The following is a 20472-nucleotide window of genomic DNA, read 5'->3' as shown; positions in this document are numbered from 1 at the left end:
TTCCATTAGAAATAAATGAGCTCATTTACATCTGAATTCTGTGGAACAAGCCGCTCTCAACAGGGCAGTTTCCTAGAGTTACTGCACATGTACAGAAGTTATAATTTTCACCATAAATGCACATTACAACAAAAATCTCATCAGAGAAAGCAGAGAACCAATAGGCATATTAGAGAAACTGCCTGTCTGGGAGGTCCCTCCAGATCTTCATGAACACAGTCTCTTCCTATCTTGCAGTATGTTGTTGCATAGCTAAATACCACGAGAACTCTCATTAGTTAGAATGGACCTAAGTACAGAAAATATTGTACTTTTCATTGACCCTTTGTAATGATTTAATACCATACAGATGGAAAACACGCCAAAATATTTAAAGCCATAAATAATTTAACTGAACAAGCTCAAAAAAACCCACGTTACAATAAGTACAGAAAGTACTGGTTCTCCCCTCTCTTATTTAGGTTTTCTTTTCTATGAATATTGTAGTCTTTACACTAAGAACCTGCCATCCCTGACTAGATCGGAGGATGGAAAGGCAAACTCCACTGTGTAGGTGCTGCAGTGCACCAAAATACCATTTCAATCCTTTTTCTTTCTCTCTTAGCAAGTCTGCAACCAGGGCGCGGTCAAAGTCTGCTTAGGGGACAAGGACATTGGTTTTACTGCATGTTTTTAGATTCACTGTGATCTTAATATTGCTCATGAGAAAGTCAGGTAACATTTGGCAAACAACCACTGCTCAGTAAAACAACTCCAACCCCCCAACCATCAAAAGACCTTGGAATACAGTCTTTATAAGTGATGATTTCTACAGTGACAATCACATGCTTATGGGGTGGTAGTGTTTACAAGAAACTGAAAGACAGTGTCCTCATTTTAAGTTGTCTGCTCTTAGGTAGGGAAGGAACATTAACTCAGGGCTTTCATTTCTGAGGAAACAGACCTCATCACTACGTTGAAAGTTATTTTGAGGTAGATTTTTCTTCACTATTTCTACCGGGCCTTGTATTGCTTTACACAGAAAATCATGGAAGATAAAATCAGGAAACTTCTATGTCACTCTCACTCTCTTTCTGGCTCTATGACCATTAGCATTATTGTTTTCATGATGGAAGAGCATCCCAAGAGAACCTATAGCTCTGTAGTGAGAGCATTCCCAAAATGGGGTGAGAGATAGTTTTATACAACATAAAGATCTGAGCCAAGGCCACCAAGCACAATCCAGACCAGGTCTCTTGGATCTCCAGTGGTGGGGTGCAACAAGCACTGTTACCTTCTTTCTTCTCTCCCCTTCCTACCTGTGACTCCAGACCTTTGGTTTTCCTTAGAAACACTCAAGATGAAGTGTGTTACCTTAGGGCTGAGTCTATTTGTCACAGACAAGTGATTTCAGCAAAGTGTTTTCTTCCAAGTTTCCCAGACAAAACTAGAACAAAAGCCTCTCCCAAACCCCTCCTCCCCACCACCCAAAAAGAATCAGAGGGCTAAACCAGGATTATCCACTGATTCAGCATTCATTATACTTTGAGAAAAGTGATGGCAGTCAGATCATTTGCAAGAAGCAGAGAATGGTGAAAAGGCTTGATGAGATATTTTTCTACTCAAAATGTTATGTGTAAACAGAGGGTATGGATTTGGCAGTTTTACCCAAGCAAACCTTGTAAGTATGCTATTGTCAGAGGAAATCATCACCTGAAGTAAGTATTTTTAACACGATTTTACAGACTGTGGTTGGTGCTGGGGCACCTCCAGAAGGAGACCTTGTAAACACACACGTATGCACGAGTACCACTGTTATCTTCTCTAACTACGCGCTGAAACATGCTTTGTAGCAGAGAGGGAAAAGGCAGTCTGTAGCCTACAGAGCAAGAAAAAAGAGTGAAGATGATTTTGCTCATTCACAGCCCCCCCTCCGCTTATCATTATGCAGGAGGAGGGCGATCTATTGATACTGGGTGTAAAGGCAGCTTTCTTCTGATCCAGTGTTGCTTTTGTTAACAGCAGCGCCGGTGAAAAAGAACAGTCTCCCCTACGTGCATTGTTAGGGTTGGAGACAAAAGAATACCTGTTTTGAATCACTGAGGACTATTACTGTAACAAAGCACAAGATAACATTTCGCCAGAGGATACAAGAGATTCTGAGAGGAGCAACAATGAAACCAGACAACCTTTCCCTCATCTTATCAAACTGCTTGGGGTACTTAGTGAACAGTGGGAGGAAATACTAGCAAATAGAGAGCAAACACAGTTAATCTTTATACAAAGGCTTCTTGATAAATAATAAAATAGAGTGACGACTGGCATGCTGGCCTTTGCCAACCCACATTGCTTAGAAGACAGGATATAAGACAGGCCTGAACAATTTTAAGATAAACAAATACATACGCAAGAGGGAAATGCTGCATGAATGAATTTCTTCATTCTCCTTTTTCAAGCAGTTCAAGAAGCAATCAAAGCACTCCGAGGTTTGGTATGCTTTTTTGACACATTCCTTTACAGAAGCTTCATAACAGCTACTATCAGTAGCTTTGGTGTCACTGTATGGTATGTAAATGGAATAGGCAGATCTTTGACATAAAAATAATAATCTCTGGTAAAATTACAGTACTATAGTGTATCATAGCATCAGAACTGTGGAAATATTAATACATGGATCTTTGACAGTACAATGTAAGATGTCATTTTGAGCAGTTATTATGCTAATAACGGATACTTATTATAAAACAACATGAAAGAGGTAAGCTATGTGGGTGTAGAAAGGGATATTTAGCATTCAGAAAATGTATTAAAAAGGAAGAAAAAGCAAGTGCTTCATACAGCATCTAATCCCACTTTAGGCAGATGAGGAGTTCCCTGGCAGATGGGTGTCAGGGTACCCTGGGACTTGGATGAAGCAGCACATTATCTCTCAAGGAAGCACAGATGCCAATATAACTTACAGCATCCTTCGAGCTTCTTTTTGTTATGCAGTGGGCCAAACCAGGACTGAAATCATGAAGGCAGGGGGAAAGTAGCACTAGAGCTTTGAGGGTTAAGTAGAAAAACTGCACATCAGGCCTACCAGGGTTTCATGCTCACTGACTTCAAAATAAAATAAATCTAAAAAAAAAATACAATACTAGCAAAGTGACATACCACAACGAAGAAAAGGTCTCATACCAAATTCCCTATACAAAGCAAGCAAACAAGCCAGCATCATGACTGGTTCCATTTAAGCTACAAGAAAGCATCCATTTACATTATGGGGGGAAAAAAATTCTCTAATGCTATGAAATGTTGCATTTAAAGCCAAAGGAAATATTTACAAAGGGTTTGTAATATAAGGAGGAATCCAAGGAAAGAGAGTCACTGTTGGCCTGATGGCTAGAGTAAATTTCTCTAGGGTTTGTCTACTTGAAGAAGGAGCAAGTTATAGCTATTCTATATTAACTCTCACCTGGGCCCTCTTACTCTGCACTGAGTCGCCCTTTTTCCACCTAATCTGAACTACAGAGGCTCTCTGGCGACAGAATCACCCATTTGGCACAGTGCTCCTATACTCTAAATTCAAATCCTAGCTGTGTTTTACAGAAACTCCTTCCATATAACCAAGACACACACAGTGTGCACATGGGCAACTAAAACCATCCTCACCCTTACATATAAAGCCCTGGAATACATGCACCATTTTTGTGAAGACACAGCATAAGATGCAACACTTCAGACAACAGCTATAAATAAAATCCTTACATGCACAAACGTAATCCATTTCAAACAGGAATGTTGGTACTTAGGCTGTAGCAGTTGGAAATACCTGTCTTTCAACATGAAGCCTTGAAAGAATAATGTTTAGCTGCAATCTAAACCTTGGTGATTGCAGCAGAACAACTAGAAGAAGCTGTGTGATTACTTATCACAGCTCCTAGTCTGGGAGAGTGAAACCTGCCACATAGCTTGCATGCAAGTATAACCCCTTACCTCAAACAAACAATTCAGGGAATCATTTGAGTTTTGCTTACAGTTGCAAGGATTTTCTTATGCATGCTTCTATGTACAGATGCACTTCCAGGACAACTGCTCTGACCATGGAGTAGATCACAGATCCTTTTGTTTAATCACTTTAAACTGATAAGAACAGGTACTACACTTGATCTTAGCCAAAAGGCTGAGAAGCGAGCAAGTCCAGAGGAGGGCCACGAGGGTGATAAGGGAACTGGAACACCTCCCATACAAAGACAGGCTGAGAAAGTTGGGGCCACTGGTATGTTCAAATTCCTGAAGCATCACAATCTACAAGTCCTGGGGCATGTCCATTGCAGAAAGAAAACGTGTGTTTCCCCTACTTTCGATTCTGAATTTGATTACTGCCCTGCATACTAAGAACAAGATTTGGAGGCTGGCAGTTCCCTCCAGTAGAAAGCAGCACTGCAGTTATCATCAGTTATGCAGTTATCAGTATATGCAGTTAGAGCTGGAGCAGGCTGGGAACATGACAAGAACAGAGGGCATATGTGAGAGCACAGTAAGTTTTCCACTATACAAACCCTTTAGAGACACACAGATTTAGGGAAAAAAAAAGCCTGAGGCACATTCCTGCTAACTCTCATGATCAAATTCCTACTTTTACAGTATTTAGTTTTTCCCCCCTAATCCTTCAGTTCTAATAATGAAGGTATTCTGTTACACTTGCAAATTTCCCTTAAAGAAAGGTGATGGGCAGAGCATAAGAAAGAGCTTGAAAAGAAGATTCCTCCAGAAGCTAAAAAGCAGAAGTCATTCATAAATCATTCATCAGTCCTAAGCCATACTCATCATTTGGATCCTGATTCATGATTTGAATTGTGAAGTCTAGCAGAAGCGCTGAATTTCCCTCCCCGACAGGTGAACATAACTCACTTTACTCTGAGTGCTAGGGAGCCCTGGAAGTTTTTTTGGCATTTTAAGATAAACTGTCCCTTCAGGCTCTAACAGTCTCCCCTTCTAATACCAAAGCCTCAATTAGACCGTGATTAAAGAGGCTGTACTTACAGATACTAGCAGAAGATACAGGTTGTCACTTTTATTACAGGTCAGGAATTTGTTTCTCTGCTCTATACTTCAGAGCACACAGAGTAATGTGGGAATAGAGTTTACCAAAAGGCAAGTCAGATTTGCTAAACAACAGGATTCAATCTTGATTATCAATTAAACAGGCATAAAACCATCTAAACAAATGGTTTCTGCCAGTCAACAGAAGTCTTAAGGGGAAGAGAATTCACATTCATTCACAGCAATATCTTTTGCAAAACTAAAATCCAAGAGAAGATGTGCCTCACATGATGCTTTAAACTCTTCTTTGCTTAGAAAGTGAAAGGAAAGCCTGTATACTGCAAAATATTGGTTAAGCAATAGAATTCTGCAGCTCCATTTCCTTTGTGAATTTGTTTCTTACAATTCAGAATGCTAATCAGCTTCTAGAAAAATATGATGCAAAATTATTAGGTATTGTTGCTGCTTGAGAATGCCAGATTAAGGGTTTCAATCTCACTGCACCGAGTATGTCTACACACACACACAAGTAGCTTCAGCCCCACAAGACTACCAAACGTAAAGCCAGACATTACAGTCCTCAGGCATTAAGTCTTCACCCCATTTTCAGGGAGGCTCAGCTCCGGTTATTCTCCTTTACTGTTGACCAGTTTCCCCCTGCCTTTCTCACACTTCAGCTTCTGCGCAGGTTCAAACAGATACCTATTTTTTAATTGCCAAAGAAAATGTTGCTTTCTCCTGCACAGTTCATCACGTGGTTTCCTCACAAAGATGACACTGTCCCATAGTGTTTAATGGGCAACATTCAGTTTTGGATCAGTAACAAGCTGAAAGTCTGGTAAGGATCACTCTCCTAATTTAGAAATGGAGCTTTATAACACTGAAATACTGCAAGAAGCTCCACTGCTTGCCCTTCCATTAATTCTGCTACTTACTGTGTTGGAGTCTCATCAGCAATTCTAAATTGATGTACGATGAGCTATGCCATCACATATTCCCTACGGATCTAATTGGCAACAATGGTTAGTTTCTAAATTTTGGTAAGCTTCTGATTATTTAGTTTGTGATTACTTCAGAGTAAAGATCTTCTTACGTTTTGGAAAGCCCCCATAAATAGTGGGCACTGCTACAGATAAATAATATACTATAATAAGGATTCTTATGATGGTAATGTATGATGTACAACCATTTTCCAGATGCTACAGAACTAATTGTGCTGCCAACTGAAGGAGCCAAATCCAAAACAGATCCGTAAGAGGAATTACTTTTGAATCAATCTCATCAGTGAGAAATGTTTCAGTCCTACAAACACAGCATAGCCTTCGCATCAGCATAGTCTTCATAAAGCTAATGAAATGCAGTCTGCCCTAATACAGCTGCAAAACCAAAGTAACTCCCACACAGGAGACCCAAATCAATCTGAGTCAGAACTGATGTAAAGGAGAGCCAGGACTAACATTTTCTATAAGAGCAAAAAGCGATCTCCTAACACAGTGGTGTGACACCACTGCAAAGCAGCCTCTACATAGAACAAGAGCTGCCTGACACAGACTCCACCCTGACCCAGGAAAACAATGTGGGGGCACAACTGTGTTACTGGAGCTGCATCACCACCCAAACACCCTTTATGCCCCCAAGTCTTTCAGCAGAACTGGCCCGGGTGGTTTGTCTGTAGGGTAAAATATTTCCCCATGTAAAGAACTGTGCTCCTCCTGAAGTTTTAAAGAATTGGAAAAGTAGGGTGCATGGCTTTGAGAGCAGGAAAGTTGACTAGAACATCTATTTTGACTCTCTTGAAACAAAAGCCAGAGAACTTCACACAGATACACAATACTAACGAAAACACCAAGAGGAAGGCTTATATCACACGCTCTCCAAGTCGGCACTTTAGCTAATCTTTAGCATTTTAGTCTTTTTAATCCTCCCTCATAAATCAATACCTGTAGCTCCCAATTATTTTAGTAGCAGGCTCTCCAAGCTGTATCATGTAAAGAAAATTAATGACCTTTAAAATAGAAAGTTTACTTATACACAGATTAATTGCTATCATAGCACAGAACTGTTAAGTGGGCCCATGAAGTGTTTTACTCAAGCACCTAATTCCAGAAAAGGTAATACTTTACTCAAATCCTTGGATAACAAAAGGTCAAACACAATGAAGTTCGTATCAGAGAAATAACCTACTCGAGTCTATTTACCACGTACTGCAAACAAGTTAACCATATACATCATAAAGTTCCAAATCCCATTATGATCAGATGGATAAACCCGATTGCAATTACAGTGCCTTAGGCAGAAGATGTCATTTTAAGTAGAGAATCACCACTCTGGACAAGTTTTATAAATGATTCTCACTGATTATCATTTCCAATTAGAGGAAATAAAAGCATTAAATGCCCACTTTGAAGCTGGAAGCAACCTTTCAACTAGACTCTTTCCCTAATAGACGAGGGTTAAATTTACTGACAGCACCTAACCACATTTGGTATGGCCTGAGATTTGATGGTACCGGTATCACATCAGCAGCAGGCTGAGTTGGTAAAACTATTACGTGCAGTGTTTGTATCAGAAGTATGTTTATTAGTTGGAAATTGGGAGTTGGGAAACGTAGGCATTTTCCAATTACCTACTTTACATTTCAGTAGCTAAAAAATTACACAGATCTATACTATTACCTACAAAGGGATTTTTCACAGGAACGCACATTTTTCTCTTCTGCATTTTTCTTCTGGTTAATGGATGTCAACTTTATTAATTTCAGCTCCAAAATGTTAGCATTCCTAATAACAACCAATAACCACGACTAAGCAAATCACAGGTAACATCCTCCTCTCCAAACAAACAAAATACAGTACTTCTAACACAGTACTGCCTCCTCAAGTTAGCACAGCCCTGTGAAATTAAATATAACAGAGGTGTAGTGAGTGATTTTTTTACTAATCCTGTGTAACACATTTTGCAAAAGTGTCAAAAAGAAATATAGTTCAGTCACTGAATACGGAATGGAAATTATTTACTTTACAATCCCAACTTCTCTATTTACATAAAAATAACCTTGCTAGAGCAGAAATTTTAGGCTAACACCCAAAATTAATGGAGTCCAATTGCACATTATTCTAAATGGGTGATTTTATAGCCATCATAACATTAGATCTAAAAACAAGACATACACTCATACAGTATATTTTAGCACGCAAACAATATTTCAAAACGCGCAACAGGTAAACATCAGAAAAGGGCTTTTCTAAAACTACCACCTCTGAAACCTGTAATTGTATACATGCACAAAAGTCTTATTTCAGTATTAATGTTACTTATCTCAGAATTAGAATTGATATTCCCGTAAGAAAGACTGACAAAAACTTCCCGGCTGTAGAATAAACCATGTATCACCTCTGTTTTATCTGTTCACTGACATTTTTTTAGTGTTCCTTTTACTGGCATGGTTTTGTTTTATATTGGTTTTACTAGTGTCCTAGCACTCATCACTGTTTGTTACTCAGACCTGTCTGCAGTCCGTCCACGAAGGAAATGAACCATTACAGCTTTTAGTTACAGGGCCTGACTTTTTAATGTAAGCTGTAAGGCTCGTCCTTCCATTCTCAGAACCACCCAGCACAGGGGCCCTTCCATTAGACTGCGCTATTAGCCAGGAGTCCTCTGGAGAGCTCTGCTTCCACCAGGAAGAGCCATAAACACGAGCTGCAGTGGATGCCAGCAGGTAAGAGAACTGCATTGGCAAATCTCTTTAACGAAAGAAGTGCTCCCCAGTGCAGCTAGCAAGCTGCTCTCAGGCTCCCCTCTGAAGCCAGCCACAAGACAGCAGTTCATGTTCACCAGGAATTACTTTCTATTTGTTTTCATTTTTCTTTAGACTGAAGCAATATTTTAACAAATAGAATAAACTTTTAAAAGCTGCCACCACCATATAGCTGGGACAGTCTGCAGGCTGCTCCTTTGGGGGGCAGGTAGCCCCTCACCACTCCTCTGAGGCTGAGGGAACCTGCCATTTGTGCTAGCAGTAGCCATGAGCCTGAGGAACAAGTCATTTTCTCTGAGCAGCTGCTGGAGAACATCCAGGAGGGCCATGCACCCTCCTGGCAGGCAGGCTGCTGTGGGCTGGGAAACCAGAGCTTCCAGTCCTTTGGTCCAGCTGCCTCTCCAGAGCTAGCTGATGTTTTGAAATATCTAGGCTGTTTGCTGAGGACCTAAGAGGTGAGCATCATTTAGTGCTGCGACTTCCACACTTTTCAAAGTCTTCCTCCACACCACCAAGAGTGGAAGTGCAAGTGTACCAGGTTGTTCTGCAAGGAATATCTTCAAGTATCTCCCACTTACATTAATGAAGAGCAATGGAATAATAACAAAACTGGGGGAAAATAAATATCTATCCTCTGTACATCAAGGGTACTTCTCAGCCTTTGAATGTGACTGGATCATTGTCAACAGCCTCTAACCCTGTGGAGTACACAGTTCATGAGAGACAGTTTGCAAGCCTGATGCGCAAACCAAGTCACAGTAATAAGCAATGGCAGATTTGCATGTTGGGTCTTTGCACCACAGCACAATTACTCTACCAATACTGTAGGCGTCACTAAAGACAGCGGGATGTGAGGGTAGATGATAGGGACAAAGTGAACGATTAAATGGCCTGAGACTCAACTTGTAACCTCATTCCATCATAAACAGCAAACTGAGAGAACTTGTGTGTGGATCAAACAACCTGCTGGGGTTACCTGAGCATGTGAGACAAAAGAAATAGCAAAGTTCACATATTCTTGGGCTGCCACAATGTGAAGTCTGCAGCGGCGATACAGAAGATACAGGTAGCAGCTGGGTCCCAGAACAACCTAGCTGCCTACCTGGGGAGATGATTAGGCTTCTCCCACAGATAACAAAGCAGCAGCTGCTGACTAAGGAGAGCCAAGAGACAGCACAGACACCCTCAGTGTCTGGTGCAGAGCAGTAAGCAACAAAAAGGCAAAAACTCAAATGAAAAAGAAGTCACTTTTCAGACCTCTCTTCCGTGTAGCACACAGCTCTCCAGCTGAACTGAGACCAGCCCAGAAGTGCTGGTTAACTCCACACAGCAATCTTGGCCGCTGCCTCCACAAATCCAAGTCAGGAGCCTGATTCCAGGCTCTCCTGCTTTGATCAGCAAAATATTGTCTCATTTAAGCTCTTGAAACTGCATCCAAGAGGTGTCCGACTAAGAAACTAGAGTCATCAAGGTGAGACAGCAGGGTGAGAACAGGTCATCTTCATTTTCCTGCTATGTCTGCATTGCTTCTCTATGGCTATTTACAAAGGGAAATAGCCAGTTATTTGATTAGCAGCTACAGCCATGAACAAACCACCCTGTCCTATGATGCACTTTCTTTCCCAAGGACCAAGCATTAAGCAACACTGAAAGTTTTCCAGGCCTGTCCTATTTCATATTCTGGTAACCAGACACAGGCATTTTCAATCACCCAAGTGTGTGGGAGAGACAATCAATCACCTTTACGGACAAATTTGTGGCATTTGCACCTTAGAAACACTGAAAATAAGTGATTCAAACTCCTAATGAGACTGCAACAGAGTTTGCTGTACCTTTTAAAGCATAACAAGACATGATGAGTTTTTGGAAGGAAATGGGAACAACCGTGGTAATCTGTACAGGAACATGAAATTGCTACTGGAGATCTACCCAGCCAGAATCCTGCAACCAAAAGACTGCACAACCAGCATGTATAGGAAAGACACGGGAAAAGAGTCCTTTTGACATCATTAATAGCACAGCAGCTTGAACCAACCATTCTTTTTGGTTTTTAATCCCTACCATTGCAATTGGATACCCCTGTTATCTACATAACCAGGCGAACGTATACGTTAGCGCTGATCTGTCAAAGCATCAGCATGCTCTTGCACCATTGGGCTGCAGAGGTCTTTCCTTCCCCTTCACTCAAACCTCCCCCTTTAGTTAAATCAAGCCTAAGCCCACCCTGCACATAACTCTGTTCCTCTGGAGTCCTATTAGACTCTTGCCCTCAGAGATACCCAGTGACAATGAGTTCCATCAGGAACCAGTCCACTGCATGGAAGAGCATTTCTTTTTTAGTTACTTTTGACTTTGCCACTTTTAAGCTTCTCTAAATGCTCCTTGTTCTTCCGTGATGGTAGAATAGCATTTCTTGCTCTGCAAAGCCTACGCCTTCATTGTCTGTAACCTTTCATCATCTCACTTCTGATTCATCTGCTTCATTTCCTCTCCAAGGTAAACAGTCCCAATCTTCTCAATCTTGTACTATATGAAAGTTTTTCCTCTCTGTTTAAAAACTGATTTAGGTAAACAGTTAAAAATATACTCTGTTAGCTTAGCTTATATCCATAAATTACCCGTGCATATTAAATTTGCATTAGCTAGGTTTAACTGAATTAAGTGTATCCACACAGGATTTTTTACCAAATTCCTAAAGTTAGGTTAAAATCATACCTTTTGTAACAGCAGAGCAAATAAAAGCATAGTTAGGCCATAGCCAGTTTCTGATCCACAAGGACTTCTAAGAAGAATTCAGACAGTGCTTTGGGAAAGGGTATATTTCAGCAGACCGCTCAGAGATAGTAATCTCCATTATCCTGAAATTCATGAAGCCCCATGTGTAGCAGGAGTAATTCTTCTGGAATATTTTCCATCAGCAACACAGGGATTTGTTACAGAATTAACTTAACATGTTTTATCTTGATAGCACCTCCATTTACTGGAGATAGTTTATTGTCTAGGCAAGTCAAACTGCTATTAAATCATGGATTTTAATTCAGCCGCAAGTGAGCTGCCCTATTGTACCCAGAACGCAACAGAGATATAATGAAATCCGCTATAAAAATTAATTCTGAAAATATCTAATACAAGCATTGTTAAGTTTAAACAAAAGATATTTGCTAGTTCATTCCGAGACATGGCTGCATTCAAAAATCCAATGGAAATTGGCTTTTACACACACAGACATACATACACATTTGCCCATGGAATAGAAGTTTTAAATTATGGCTATTAAATGCATGGTATTTCTTAATGATAGCATTCATTGTTGTACTCCTAATAATACATTTCACAGAGGAAAAAAAAAGGAGAATTTATCGAAAAGCTGCCAATGGATTTTAATAAAAAGTACTTTCCAATAGAATGCAATGTCCTTATCTACGAGAATACAAAGTGCTTGAGTATTTCACAAGGAATTTAGAGGCGCTATTTTGCAATAGAAACTTCCTGAAAGTTACAAAGAAGCAAACAATTCTAAAAATCAAACATACAGGCCACTGAGTGAAAGAAAGCAATTTCCCACATTAACATTAAGATCTATTATACATACATATAAATTTTCATGCAAATCTGACTTCACTTATTGTGTATTTTGCCTTATTTAATTAAAAATGAAAAAGACAGAAGAACACCTACCCCCATCCATTTTCCTTATTAAGTTGTTGCTGCCAACAAGACCCTCATGATGGTGTATCCACTGAGGCTAATCACAGAGAAGAGGTGTGCACATAAATACAAGAAAACTAATGCTTAGGTTAGCAAAAGCAGCCACCCGGCCTGTCCGTCACATTCACTTCTATCCACACGGTAATTGCTGTACTCTCTGGAAAGCTGACTAGACCCATCATGATCTCAGAACACTAGTTACCCCCTACTGAATCATTTTCAAAATTGGTAAATAATACAGCTAATATAAAAGGAGCGAATGCCAGACAGCTCAGCCTCAGAGACCTCACTTTCACCCTGTGTAGAGGCTTGGCGAAAGCAGCTGAAACACACACACAGCCGGTCCTGGTCACTGCTTAAGCTGCGGTCCTGGCAGAGATGCCCCTCACCAGGCTGCTTTGTGTCCACCCCATGTGTGTGTCCCCTTGACACTTCCCTATAACCTTCATTCCTCTTTTCCCACAGGGAAACATGCCAGCAGCCTCCTGCCTTTGGCTGCTCCACACCAGTGGGGCGTACTAGCTGGATGGGAAGAGCTGCTGTGGGAAAGGCTTACACAGACCCCCATTTAGCTTCAAAACTCCTTCCTGACAGCTCCCTTCCCCTGCCTAACTCCACTATCTATAGCTTTCAAATGCCTCCCCTTCGCAATCACACCTCCTACTATTCTGAAGACTATTTTCTGGGAACGCCGAACATATTTGTTGGCTCACTGGCCCCTAGCACACTGACTGCTCATTCAATAACATTCACACAAAACTGGAAAAGACTTGTCATCCTCTTACTATCTGGCACTCCGTTACTAGCTTACTACTGTTTCCCTCTACAGTACAGGTCCAAATTGGATGTCAGACATACAAAAATGCCAGCAAAAGCTCCAGTTCACAGTCAGAAACTGGTCACCAGACACAGTCCAAAACCAGACACACACTGGCACATTACCATTAACACAAGGTTTGCCATAAGCCCTTTGCCATTCATCTTTTTATCAATGAGGATGGGGAAAAATAGGGTTATTCAATATTTTTGAGTATCTGCAAGGTGCTAACATCCTACAGTGATAGTCAAAAACTCAGGCAGACACTAGGGCAAAGAGATTCTTCTGTTTCTGTTAGCCAGGTCTCCTCAGGAGCAAATTCCCATGGACATACACAACCTACAGTGTAATTGTCTCCTGGTTGTCTAAATATTCAGGGAAGGAGAGAAGGAAGGAAGGAAGGAAGGGATTAGGCCCGTAAATCTGCCTCCTCGCTAGCCAGCCTGCCAAGCACATCCACCACCCAGCCCCATTCTTCCCACTGTCAGGTTCTACAGCAGACTGACTTTCCTGGACTCAGCACAGCTACATCGAATCCACTTGGGGCATTCCTGCCAGTGGCTGAATTGTCAGCTAAAATAGGCACCTGGCTGTCACCAAGAGCAACACAGGTAAGGCAAAGGGGAAGAAGCCAATGCGCATGCTTCCAGTCGATATAGTAAACAGCTAACATATGGTAATTTAAAAGGGGTTGACACGCCGCAGCAATTACAAAAAGGCTGACACTCAGCTGAAAGAGCTGACAGTTGGAAGTTACGCCCTAGCACAAAAGAGAAAAAATGAAAGCGAGATGTGACTGAACTGTTGTCTCACATGCTCGTATTTTGTTGACAAATGTATTTGTAGGTATAAGGATTCAGCCCTTTCGTAAGAGTGTCACCATCGGCTGCTGATAAAAAAGCAACCTGAATCTATTACAGATGTGTTACTCTTCAAACTGATGCTCCTGCAGGAGCGAGAGGACAAAGCATTCTGCTCTTCTAAATCTGTTGTGCAGGCTATGGCTTCAATATCAACAGCAACATCTGACATTGTTATGCATCCCCTCTACACGGAGAAAAGAGACTACTTTGAATTTGAAATATTGCATTCTAATGAAATATCTCTTTAAACATTCACATTTGCTCATGGTTTCAACTGTAAAATATATTTTCTTTTTAAGGTGCTTCAAACCATCGTTCACTTATTACACTACCACTTTATATGAACTATCATCTACTACCAAAACTAGATTCAGGTTAGATATTGCATCCCCAGCACACTTGTACTGAGCTCTAAGACTGTTTTTCATAGAGTAGGAAATACAATTTTACACTATTGAAATATTATACTTACTGCCACATGAATATATAAAGATACAGGTTTCATTGTAACAGCAGTGTTTAAATACATGGAGAGAGATGGTCCTTCCCCCTCAAAAGCTGGAAATTGCAGACCTGATCCTGCAAGTGTGCACACCAGACTGTAAGACTGCAGTGAGTAATTTTATTTACAGCTGCACTAATTTTATGCAATTGTCAGGTAATTCATATCAACTTTTGGAGTTTGGGTGAATCTAAAACCTCTGTCTTGATGCTGTTTCATTTTAAAAAGCATCAAAGCATTTTCCAGCACAGAATCATACAAGAACAAAGTGCAAAATCTACGGCATTCTCCTGCTCCAAGGCAGGATAATTCCTAATCCCAAACAAAATCTCATCAAGGGAGTTTCTGTCTTTTGTGTGGAACAGAGAAAGATTTGGACTATGCATGTTCAGTAAAATTGTTATTTTAATAAAGTTTAAACCCCCATATTTACTTCAGACTGTGACCTGTCAATGTTACTTCTTTTTTCTCCAAGTCTTCCTCTTTTACTCCCCAAATTACACCGGGAAAAACAGTTCTCTTACAACCTTGAAGAGATTAATGCACAGAAGTGAGTTTCAATTTCCCATTCATGCTATAGCATGTCCTTCTCCTAGGTATGTAAATATAACAATTCTTTAAACTGCTAAAGCACTGACACTGCACATCTGACTGCCTCATCTGAGCCTACTAATCCACCTTCCTCTGGATTATTTTTAACAATCTGTACCTCCCCGCTGCCTCCTGCGTAGTTTCTACTCATAACAAGTTTTACTTGGTCACAAATCGTTTCGAGGAAGTAAAATATAACATGTCTGTGAAAAAGTTGTGAACTTCCTTTGCCAGTAGGATACAAAATTTGTCCTTAGCCTAGCATGAAGCGAAAAATTAGATGTCAGCTTTCGAGATTTTGTTATCATATTGAAGCACTTTTCCAAACTATGTGGGTTTTTAAATTTCTTAACTTACTAATCCTCTTGACCCTTGCACATCTGGGCTGATGCTGCAGCACTGCAGCTGCTGTCAGAGAAGTACAGTAATACTCATGTCAAGGGTGCAGTCTCTGTCCTCTGTTCCCCATCCCACAGAAGCATTGCCAGCACATGCTGGCACTGGTTTGGAAGGGGATCAGGAGATACGACAGTAACTGACTGCATATCAGAGGCAACACTTTTGTCCCCTGCGATGGCCCATATAGCAGTGGCATCCAGTACCACCTGGACAGACAGAATAACTCAAGAGTATTTTACTTACAGTGAAAATGTCCCCAGCTACTTCAGTTCAAGCCACACAAGCAGGTCCCATTCCCTTACACTTCCTAACAACAGCAGAAGATGGCAAACTGCCTTGTTCTTCTTTTCCTAAACTTTGCACTTAAAATTTATAACTAGATCTTATTGCTGCATTCATGCATTTTCTATTGCTTTGGCTTTTAAATATGGGGTTTATGACTCTTACCTGTTACACATATGCTTTTTCCCCATCATTTTACACACCAACACAACAAATCTTGGATGGAAGCAGAATTTTGTACTTTCTGCTTTTACTCTGCACAGAATCACAGAATCACAGAATGGTTCTTGTTGGAGGAGACCTTAAAGAGCATCTAGTTCCAACCTCCCTGCCATGAGCAGGGACACCTTCCACTAGACCAGGCTGCTCAAAGCCCCATTCAACTTGGTCTACTATTTGTGCACAGAGCAGCTCAGTGCACAGCGCGTTTCTGTACTTATCATTTCATACCCCACCTTTTAAATTCTCTGCAGCAATCTCCACACCACTGTTCAGAGGTCCTGACCCTAACTATTGAAGTCTATACTCCTCCTCACAGTCTTGGGGGTAGCTGTGAGAGTCTCTGCCACAGCATTAGTAGGGAACCTATGATGTACAACAAAGCAAGGACCACAATGCATGCTGAGACTATTGATACCACAGAACTGTGTGTCAACATGTGCAACTGCTTTGACCTGCATCTTAAAAATGGTGAAAGTTCTACCTTTGACAGATTCATCTATAATTTTCCTTTGCATAGGTGTCATACAAGTCACCTGTATCAGCAGAGAGTAATGCTTTAGGCACTTGGTAACTGTTGTATCACTGTGTCTTCCTACTCCTAGTTTTTAATAACATACAGTAGCATCTGTTATCTATGATTATGTAATTTTAATGGCTTCTGCTCTCTTCCAGTTATTAACATCAGATGTGGATGTATGACTAAGAGGTATCAAGATATGATCATAGATAACATGCATTTGTGAAATGCAGGCTGGCATTGCAGAATGACATCTTTTCGTGGGTTTTGCTTGTACCTGCAGACAACGTGGGAATTACAGATAGTTACAAGCTACCAGGAATAAAGCCACAGTCCATGGGACAACATGATCTAACAGATAGCCCATTGTGAGGATGTAACTCTAGCTCTAAAACAACAGCAGTTGGGTATAACTGTGACTGCATCACTTGACCAGCTAGTAAGGAAGACCTTAGTAACCATTCTGCATGCACAAGCATGCAAAAGAACATGACTATGAAAGACTGCCTAAAGAGAGGAAGTTGGTGAGTCTTACCAACAGGCAGAACATGCACTGCAGAGAACAGACCAGACAGCGCAGCTAGCGCTTTATCCCTGCCCTGAGCAACATTTCCTAGCACTGGGTGTTTCCAGTTCTGAGGTAGGTCTGGCTGATTACCTCATGACAGTCCTGTGGTACGACCCTTCTTGTAAACATTCCCTGAGCCACACTGACCTTGAACGCCTCTGACTCTCTAGCCTCCACATGGCCTCTCTTAGAACTAATTCATCATTTATTTATCTTCTGCACAGGGTGTGTGCTCTTGACAAGTTCAAGAAGTGGCACATTTGGTCCCCATTTTAAGGCCTAACACAGCTATGCTTTGCGTAAGACCACTATAGTGACAGTAGGCTTCCACTGCATTAGCCACCTCCCTGCTATGGAAGACACATAAAGTCAGGTTCAGAATGAACGTTCAACCCTTTGTTACTGCCTTACCCCTCCTGGTCTCTTGAAAACCTATATGGCTTTCCTTCCTTTTAAGCTTGCTGGTTTCCTCCCTTCTCCCTCTGGAAATATCTTAACGGCCTCCTCCAAACTTAAGTGTTCTCTGTTTACACAAAAATTTCCCCAAGTGCACAAGAGGCACACTTTAACTGCACACACTTAAGTGACTATAGAACATCTGTGGATGTCTTTGAGGGCATGCCAGCAAGCTCAACATTTCCCTATATCCATCTTAACAGCCATCTGATAATGGTGTGCCATTTCCTGTGTCACACTACATGTGCATGGATGTAGATGATAGTCTGGATGGTGGCTGCTCCACTTAAGGCAAAAGTCACTTTAGCACTTGGAAATCCCAGCATGTCTCCCTGATACAGTAAAATGGAAACATGCTTCCAGTTATAAATCAGTTCAAACAGACACACACACACTCTTCTTGTTCTCTAAAAAGTGGGCTGATCTTCTTGAAATCACTTACTAGATAAGCGAACATTTAGTCTAAGAGCACATCATACTAGAGTCATGGGAGAAATGAGACAAGACAAAAAATGAGGAGCGTTTCACTTCTAAGATCTTTGGGGATATGCTTTCTAGCCTGTCACATCCCAAATCCAACTAACCTAAATATTGTTGTATCTGTTGGCTTGGTAAGGACCTGCTGTTGCATTTTATTAGATATGAAGCAATAGGTGGGAGGGAGTGAGCCAATTAATTACTAAAAGTGGCTTTCACATGCTTTGGAAGTCTGCATGTCCTCGAAGCACACTCAATAAAGTTAACAAGGCTAACCAGGGCACTGTATAATGTCTGTGGAGCCTAGATAAGCATTTCGTGAACTCTGTGAAATTCTGTTGTGTGCTTCCTTAACTCCACATGGACCCAATACACACTTCATAAACTTCTTTCGTTTCAAAATACAAACCTTACAAACTCCTTCCTTCCAGTCCTACTCAGAAGTTGCTGCTTTCAATTAGCTTTCCAGCAAGGACTCCCTCTCTGCCCTCCATGCCACCGCCTTTCACCCTTAATTCAGCCTCAGAGCAGGAGTTTACCTCCCACCCATACATAACATGCTCACCTGCCCATCTGTGAGAACTTGCAGTTATCCCTCCTGTGTTATGTCTGATTCACATGGTAACTACCTCAAGGCAACACACACTCTTTTTGAATTCTCAGCTAAGCACAAAGCATATTTATTACACTATAGCTAATATCAAATTACTACTAAATATTACAGCTGCAAGAATTATCTTTGGTAGATACTAGCCCTTTGATTCCTTTTCCACAGAGACTTCTCTTGAGTATGTTAGTTTGGATGCAAAAAGAGATTTTCTGCCATGGGCTCCTGGAAATGAGTACACACTCAGTAATAGAAACATAGAATAGTTTGGATTGGAAGGGACCTTCAAAGGTCATCTAGTCCAACCCCCCTGCAATGAGTAGGGACATCTTCAACTAGCTCAGGTTGCTCAGAACCACATCCAGCCTGGCCTTGAATGTCTCCAGGCATGGTGCATCCACCGCCTCTCTGGGTACCTGTTCCAGTATTTTACCACCCTCACTGTAAAGAATCTTTACCTCACATCTAGCCTGAGTCTCCCCTCTTCTAGTTTAAAACCACCACTCCTCTCCTATCGCAACAGGCCCTGCTAAAAAGTCTCTCCCCATCTTTCTTATAGGCCCCTTTCAAGAAGTGAAACACTACAATAAGGTCTCCCCGGAGTCTTCTCTAGGCTTTCCGACTCTCTCAGCCTTTCCTTGTAGGAGAGATGTTCTATCCCTCTGATCATCTTTGTGGCCCTCCTCTGGACCCACTCCAACAGGTCCATGTCTTTCCTGTACTGAGGACTCCAAGGGGGGTCTCACCAGAGCAGCACAGAGGGGCAGAATCACCTCCCTTGACCTGCTGGCCATGCTCCCCCGGGTGCAGCCCAAGACACAAATGGTCTCCTGAGCTGCAAACCCACATTGCTGGCTCATGTCCAATCTTTCATCCACCAGTACCCCTAAGTCCTTCTCCTCAGAGCTGCTTTCAATCCCTTCCTCCCCCAGCCTGTATTGACACCGCGGGTTGCCCGGATCCAGGTGCAGAACCCTGCACTTGGCCCCGTTGAACCTCATGAGGTTCACACAGGCCCACCTCTCGAGCCTGTCCAAGTCTGTCTGGATGGCATCCCATCCCTCGGGTGTGTCAACTGCATCACTCAGCTTTGTGTCATTTGCGAACTTGCTGAGGGTGCACTCAATCCCACTGTCTGTGTCACTGGTGAAGATATTAAAGAGTACTGGTCCCAATTACAGACCCCTCAGGTACACCACTTGTTGCTGGTGTCCATCCAGACATAAGCACAGTGAGACGAGCATCATTAGTCGATAGCGAAGAAGAGGTGTCAATGGTGCTTGAGGCACTTGTTGAAATCAATTAACACAGACCTATACTAACGGAACAGGCAGAGGTTCCACAGCATTTTATTCTCATTCTCCAGTCAGTGATAACAATCCTCTGCAGACGGTCTAGAACTAAGTGGGGAAATACTCTTTCTATCTCCCCGCAGTATTTTCAGTTGTTGATCACATTATTACTTTGAACAACTTGTGTAGCATGTCTTTGTTGGAAAGAATAAACTCTGAAACTATAGGCCAAGGTGTTCAATGGAAGGCACTCAGAAGCCCGGGAACAGTAAGTGTATTAACCAAGCTTTGTGGCTTGAGTCTGTGATTTTATTCACCCAACACTTGTTTTTCAGTCAAGGAAACTATTTCTATTCTGCTTCTTTAATAAGATTGGTCTTCATTTAATAGAATGTATAATGAAA

The 20472-nt window shown here is 41.5% G+C and overlaps 1 protein-coding gene and 1 pseudogene across 2 annotated transcripts in view; both read right to left on the bottom strand.

Annotated features, from left to right (window-relative positions):
- The window catches only part of RBMS3 (RNA binding motif single stranded interacting protein 3), a 712107-nt gene that overhangs the window by 682724 nt on the left and 8911 nt on the right, over positions 1-20472 (bottom strand). The window lies entirely within an intron of this gene.
- Positions 4005-4156, bottom strand: LOC115600756 (annotated as a pseudogene).

This window comes from Strigops habroptila, chromosome 1 (genome assembly GCF_004027225.2).
Source record: "Strigops habroptila isolate Jane chromosome 1, bStrHab1.2.pri, whole genome shotgun sequence".
In the NCBI taxonomy this organism is placed as follows: domain Eukaryota; kingdom Metazoa; phylum Chordata; class Aves; order Psittaciformes; family Psittacidae; genus Strigops; species Strigops habroptila.
This window is presented reverse-complemented; position numbering and strand designations above follow the sequence as displayed.